Source organism: Hypanus sabinus, unplaced genomic scaffold (genome assembly GCF_030144855.1).
Source record: "Hypanus sabinus isolate sHypSab1 unplaced genomic scaffold, sHypSab1.hap1 scaffold_290, whole genome shotgun sequence".
In the NCBI taxonomy this organism is placed as follows: domain Eukaryota; kingdom Metazoa; phylum Chordata; class Chondrichthyes; order Myliobatiformes; family Dasyatidae; genus Hypanus; species Hypanus sabinus.
Genome location: NW_026781047.1, coordinates 215,651 through 222,510, shown reverse-complemented (window position 1 = coordinate 222,510; position 6,860 = coordinate 215,651).

Sequence of the window (6,860 nt, the reverse complement as noted above, 5' to 3'; positions counted from 1 at the left end):
TCGGTACCGTGATTCACACCTAGTGGTGTCTGAGACTGTCGGTACCATGTTTCACACCTTGTGCCGTGTGAGACTCTCGGTACCGTGTTTCACACCTTGTGCTGTGTGAGACTCTTGGTACCGTGTTTCACACCTAGTGCTGTGTGAGACTCTCGGTACCGTGTTTCACACCTAGTGCTAATGAGACCGTCGGTGCCGTGTTTCACACTTTCTGCTGTGTACAGTTGTTGGTACTGTGTTTCACACCTTGTGCTGTATGAGACCGTCAGTACTGTGTTTCACACTCTGTGCTGTGTACGGTTGATGGTACCGTGTTTCACACCTTTTGCTCTATGAGACCATCCGTACCGTGTTTAACACTTTGTGCTGTGTGAGCTTCTCGGTACCATGTTTCACACCTTGTACTGTAAGAGACTCTCGGTACCATGTTTCACACCTTGTGCTGTGTGAGACTGTCGGTACCGTGATTCACACCTAGTGGTGTCTGAGACTGTCGGAGCCTTGTTTCACAACTTGTGTTGTGTGAGACTGTCAGTACCGTGATTCACACCTAGTGGTGTCTGAGACTGTCGGAACCTTGTTTCACACCTAGTGCTGTGTGAGACTGACGGTACCGTGTTTCACACCTTGTGTTTTGTGAGACTCTCGGTACCGTGTTTCACACCTTGTGTTTTGTGAGACTCTCGGTACCGTGTTTCACACCTAGTGCTTTGTGAGACTCTCGGTACCATGTTTCACACCTTGTGTTTTTTGAGACTCTCGGTACCGTGTTTCACACCTTGTGCTGTGTGAGTCTCTCGGTACCGTGTTTCACACCTTGTGCTGTGTGGGACTCTCGGTACCGTGTTTCACACCTTGTGCTGTGTGAGACTCTCGGTACCGTGTTTCACACCTTGTGCTGTGTGAGACTCTCGGTACCATGTTTCACACCCAGTGCCGTGTGAGACTATTGGTAACATGTTTCACACCTTGTGCTGTGTGAGACTGTCAGTACCATGTTTCACACCTTCTGCTGTGTGAGACTGACGGTACCGTGTTTCACACCCTGTGCTGTGTGAGACTCTCGATACCATGTTTCACAGCTTGTGCTGTGTGAGACTGACGGTACCATGTTTCACACCTTTTGTTGTGTGAGACTCACGATACCGTGTTTCACACCTTGTGCTGTGTGAGACTGTCAGTACCATGTTTCACACCTTGTGCTGTGTGAGACTGACGGTACCGTGTTTCACACCTTGTGCTGTGTGAGACTGTCGGAACTGTGTTTCACACCTTGTGCTGTGTGAGACTGTCGGTACCGTGTTTCACACCTAGTGCTGTGTGACACTCTCGGTAACGTTTTTCACACCAGGTGCTGTGTGACACTCTCGGTAACATGTTTCACACCTGGTGCTGTGTGAGACTCTCGGTACCGTGTTTCACACCTTGTGCTGTGTGAGACTCTCGGTACCGTGTTTCACACCTTGTGCTGTGTGAGACTGTCAGTACCGTGTTTCACACCCAGTGCTGTGTGAGACTGTCGGTACCGTGTTTCACACCTTGTGCTGTGTGAGACTCTCGGTACCGTGTTTCACAGCCTGTGCTGTGTGAGACTCTCGGTACCATGATTCACAGCTGGTGCTGTGTGAGTCTCTCGGTACCATGTTTCACACCTAGTGCCGTGTGAGACTCTCGGTACCATGTTTCACACCTTGTGCTGTGTGAGACTCTCGGTACCATGTTTCACACCTAGTGCTGTGTGAGACTCTCGGTACCGTGTTTCACACCTTGTGCTGTGTGAGACTCTTGGTACCGTGTTTCACACCTAGTGCTGTGTGCGACTCTCGGTACCATGTTTCACACCTAGTGCTAATGAGACCGTCGGTGCGGTGCTTCACACTTTCTGCTGTGTACGGTTGTTGGTACTGTGTTTCACACCTTGTGCTGTATGAGACCGTCAGTACTGTGTTTCACACTCTGTGCTGTGTACGGTTGATGGTACTGTGTTTCACACGTTTTGCTCTATGAGAGCACCCGTACCGTGTTTAACACTTTGTGCTGTGTGAGACTCTCGGTACCATGTCTCACACCTTGTTCTGTGTGAGACTGTCGGTACCATGTTTCACACCTTGTGCTGTGTGAGACTGTCAGTACCGTGATTCACACCTAGTGGTGTCTGAGACTGTCGGAACCTTGTTTCACACCTAGTGCTGTGTGAGACTCTCGGTACCATGTTTCACACCTTGTGCTGTATGAGACCGTCAGTACTGTGTTTCACACTCTGTGCTGTGTACGGTTGATGGTACTGTGTTTCACACGTTTTGCTCTATGAGAGCACCCGTACCGTGTTTAACACTTTGTGCTGTGTGAGACTCTCGGTACCATGTCTCACACCTTGTTCTGTGTGAGACTGTCGGTACCATGTTTCACACCTTGTGCTGTGTGAGACTCTCTGTACCATGTTTCACTCCTAGTGCTGTGTGAGACTGACGGTACCGTGTTTCACACCTTGTGTTTTGTGAGACTCTCGGTACCGTGTTTCACACCTAGTGCTTTGTGAGACTCTCGGTACCATGTTTCACACCTTGTGTTTTGTGAGACTCTCGGTACCGTGTTTCACACCTTGTGCTGTGTGAGACTCTCGGTACCGTGTTTCACACCTTGTGCTGTGTGAGACTCTCGGTACCGTGTTTCACACCTTGTGCTGTGTGAGACTCTCGGTACCGTGTTTCACACCTTGTGCTGTGTGAGACTCTCGGTACCATGTTTCACACCCAGTGCCGTGTGAGACTATTGGTAACATGTTTCACACCCTGTGCTGTGTGAGACTGTCGGTACCGTGATTCACACCTTGTGCTGTGTGTGACTCTCGGTACCGTGTTTCACACCCTGTGCTGTGTGAGACTCTCAGTACCGTGTTTCACACATTGTGCTTTGTGAGACTCTCGGTACCGTGTTTCACACCTTGTGCTAATGAGACCGTCGGTGCCGTGTTTCACACTCTGTGCTGTGTACGGTTGATTGTACTGTGTTTCACACCTTGTGCTGTAGGAGACCATCCGTACCGTGTTTAACACTTTCTGCTGTGTGAGCTTCTCGGTACCATGTTTCACAACTTGTGCTGTGTGAGTCTCTCGGTACCAGGTTTCACACCTTGTGCTGTGTGAGACTCTCGGTACCGTGTTTCACACCTTGTGCTAATGAGACCGTCGGTGCCGTGTTTCACACTTTCTGCTGTGTACGGTTGTTGGTACTGTGTTTCACACGTGCTGTATGAGACCGTCAGTACTGTGTTTCACACTCTGTGCTGTGTACGGTTGATCGTACTGTGTTTCACACCTTTTGCTCTATGAGACCATCCGTACCGTGTTTAACACTTTGTGCTGTGTGAGCTTCTCGGTACCATGTTTCACACCTTGTACTGTAAGAGACTCTCGGTACCATGTTTCACACCTTGTGCTGTGTCTGACTGTCGGTACCGTGATTCACACCTTGTGCTGTGTGAGACTGTCGGTACCGTGATTCACACCTAGTGGTGTCTGAGACTGTCGGAACCTTGTTTCACACCTTGTGCTGTGTGAGACTGTCGGTACCGTGATTCACACCTAGTGGTGTCTGAGACTGTCGGAACCTTGTTTCACACCTTGTGCTGTGTGAGACTGTCGGTACCGTGTTTCACACCTTGTGCTGTGTGAGACTGTCGGTACCGTGATTCACACCAAGTGGTGTCTGAGACTGTCGGAACCTTGTTTCACACCTTGTGCTGTGTGAGACTGACGGTACTGTGTTTCACACCTTGTGTTTTGTGAGACTCTCGGTACCGTGTTTCACACCTTGTGTTTTGTGAGACTCTCGGTACCGTGTTTCACACCTAGTGCTTTGTGAGACTCTCGGTACCGTGTTTCACACCTTGTGTTTTGTGAGACTCTCGGTACCGTGTTTCACACCTTGTGCTGTGTGAGAATCTCGGTACCGTGTTACACACCTTGTGCTGTGTGAGACTCTCGGTACCGTGTTTCACACCTTGTGCTGAGTGAGTCTCTCGGTACCGTGTTTCACACCTTGTGCTGTGTGAGACTCTCGGTACCGTGTTTCACACCTTGTGCTGTGTGAGAATCTCGGTACCGTGTTACACACCTTGTGCTGTGTGAGACTCTCGGTACCGTGTTTCACACCTTGTGCTGAGTGAGACTCTCGGTACCGTGTTTCACACCTTGTGCTGTGTGAGACTCTCGGTACCGTGTTTCACACCTTGTGCTGTATGAGACTGTCGGTACCGTGATTCACACCTAGTGGTGTCTGAGACTGTCGGAACCGTGTTTCACACCTTGTGCTGTGTGAGACTGTCGGTACCGTGTTTCACACCTTGTGCTGTGTGAGACTGACGGTACCGTGTTTCACACCTTGTGCTGTGTGAGACTGTCGGAACTGTGTTTCACACCTTGTGCTGTGTGAGACTGTCGGTACCGTGTTTCACACCTAGTGCTGTGTGACACTCTCGGTAACGTTTTTCACACCAGGTGCTGTGTGACACTCTCGGTAACATGTTTCACACCTGGTGCTGTGTGAGACTCTCGGTACCGTGTTTCACACCTTGTGCTGTGTGAGACTCTCGGTACCGTGTTTCACACCTTGTGCTGTGTGAGACTGTCAGTACCGTGTTTCACACCCAGTGCTGTGTGAGACTGTCGGTACCGTGTTTCACACCTTGTGCTGTGTGAGACTCTCGGTACCGTGTTTCACACCCTGTGCTGTGTGAGACTCTCGGTACCATGATTCACAGCTGGTGCTGTGTGAGTCTCTCGGTACCATGTTTCACACCTAGTGCCGTGTGAGACTCTCGGTACCATGTTTCACACCTTGTGCTGTGTGAGACTCTCGGTACCATGTTTCACACCTTGTGCTGTGTGAGACTCTTGGTACCGTGTTTCACACCTTGTGCTGTGTGAGACTCTCGGTACCATGTTTCACACCTTGTGCTGTGTGAGACTCTTGGTACCGTGTTTCACACCTAGTGCTAATGAGACCGTCGGTGCCGTGCTTCACACTTTCTGCTGTGTACGGTTGTTGGTACTGTGTTTCACACCTTGTGCTGTATGAGACCGTCAGTACTGTGTTTCACACTCTGTGCTGTGTACGGTTGATGGTACTGTGTTTCACACGTTTTGCTCTATGAGAGCACCCGTACCGTGTTTAACACTTTGTGCTGTGTGAGACTCTCGGTACCATGTCTCACACCTTGTTCTGTGTGAGACTGTCGGTACCATGTTTCACACCTTGTGCTGTGTGAGACTGTCAGTACCGTGATTCACACCTAGTGGTGTCTGAGACTGTCGGAACCTTGTTTCACACCTAGTGCTGTGTGAGACTGACGGTACCGTGTTTCACACCTAGTGCTTTGTGAGACTCTCGGTACCATGTTTCACACCTTGTGTTTTGTGAGACTCTCGGTACCGTGTTTCACACCTTGTGCTGTGTGAGACTCTCGGTACCGTGTTTCACACCTTGTGCTGTGTGAGACTCTCGGTACCGTGTTTCACACCTTGTGCTGTGTGAGACTCTCGGTACCGTGTTTCACACCTTGTGCTGTGTGAGACTCTCGGTACCATGTTTCACACCCAGTGCCGTGTGAGACTATTGGTAACATGTTTCACACCCTGTGCTGTGTGAGACTGTCGGTACCGTGTTTCACACCTTGTGCTGTGTGTGACTCTCGGTACCGTGTTTCACACCCTGTGCTGTGTGAGACTCTCAGTACCGTGTTTCACACATTGTGCTTTGTGAGACTCTCGGTACCGTGTTTCACACCTTGTGCTAATGAGACCGTCGGTGCCGTGTTTCACACTCTGTGCTGTGTACGGTTGATTGTACTGTGTTTCACACCTTGTGCTGTAGGAGACCATCCGTACCGTGTTTAACACTTTGTGCTGTGTGAGCTTCTCGGTACCATGTTTCACAACTTGTGCTGTGTGAGACTCTTGGTACCGTGTTTCACACCTAGTGCTGTGTGAGACTCTGGGTACCGTGTTTCACACCTAGTGCTAATGAGACCGTCGGTGCCGTGCTTCACACTTTCTGCTGTGTACGGTTGTTGGTACTGTGTTTCACACCTTGTGCTGTATGAGACCGTCAGTACTGTGTTTCACACTCTGTGCTGTGTACGGTTGATGGTACTGTGTTTCACACGTTTTGCTCTATGAGACCATCCGTACCGTGTTTAACACTTTGTGCTGTGTGAGACTCTCGGTACCATGTCTCACACCTTGTTCTGTGTGAGACTGTCGGTACCGTGATTCACACCTAGTGGTGTCTGAGACTGTCGGAACCTTGTTTCACACCTAGTGCTGTGTGAGACTGACGGTACCGTGTTTCACACCTAGTGCTTTGTGAGACTCTCGGTACCATGTTTCACACCTTGTGTTTTGTGAGACTCTCGGTACCGTGTTTCACACCTTGTGCTGTGTGAGACTCTCGGTACCGTGTTTCACACCTTGTGCTGTGTGAGACTCTCGGTACCGTGTTTCACACCTTGTGCTGTGTGAGACTCTCGGTACCGTGTTTCACACCTTGTGCTGTGTGAGACTCTCGGTACCATGTTTCACACCCAGTGCCGTGTGAGACTATTGGTAACATGTTTCACACCCTGTGCTGTGTGAGACTGTCGGTACCGTGTTTCACACCTTGTGCTGTGTGTGACTCTCGGTACCGTGTTTCACACCCTGTGCTGTGTGAGACTCTCAGTACCGTGTTTCACACATTGTGCTTTGTGAGACTCTCGGTACCGTGTTTCACACCTTGTGCTAATGAGACCGTCGGTGCCGTGTTTCACACTCTGTGCTGTGTACGGTTGATTGTACTGTGTTTCACACCTTGTGCTGTAG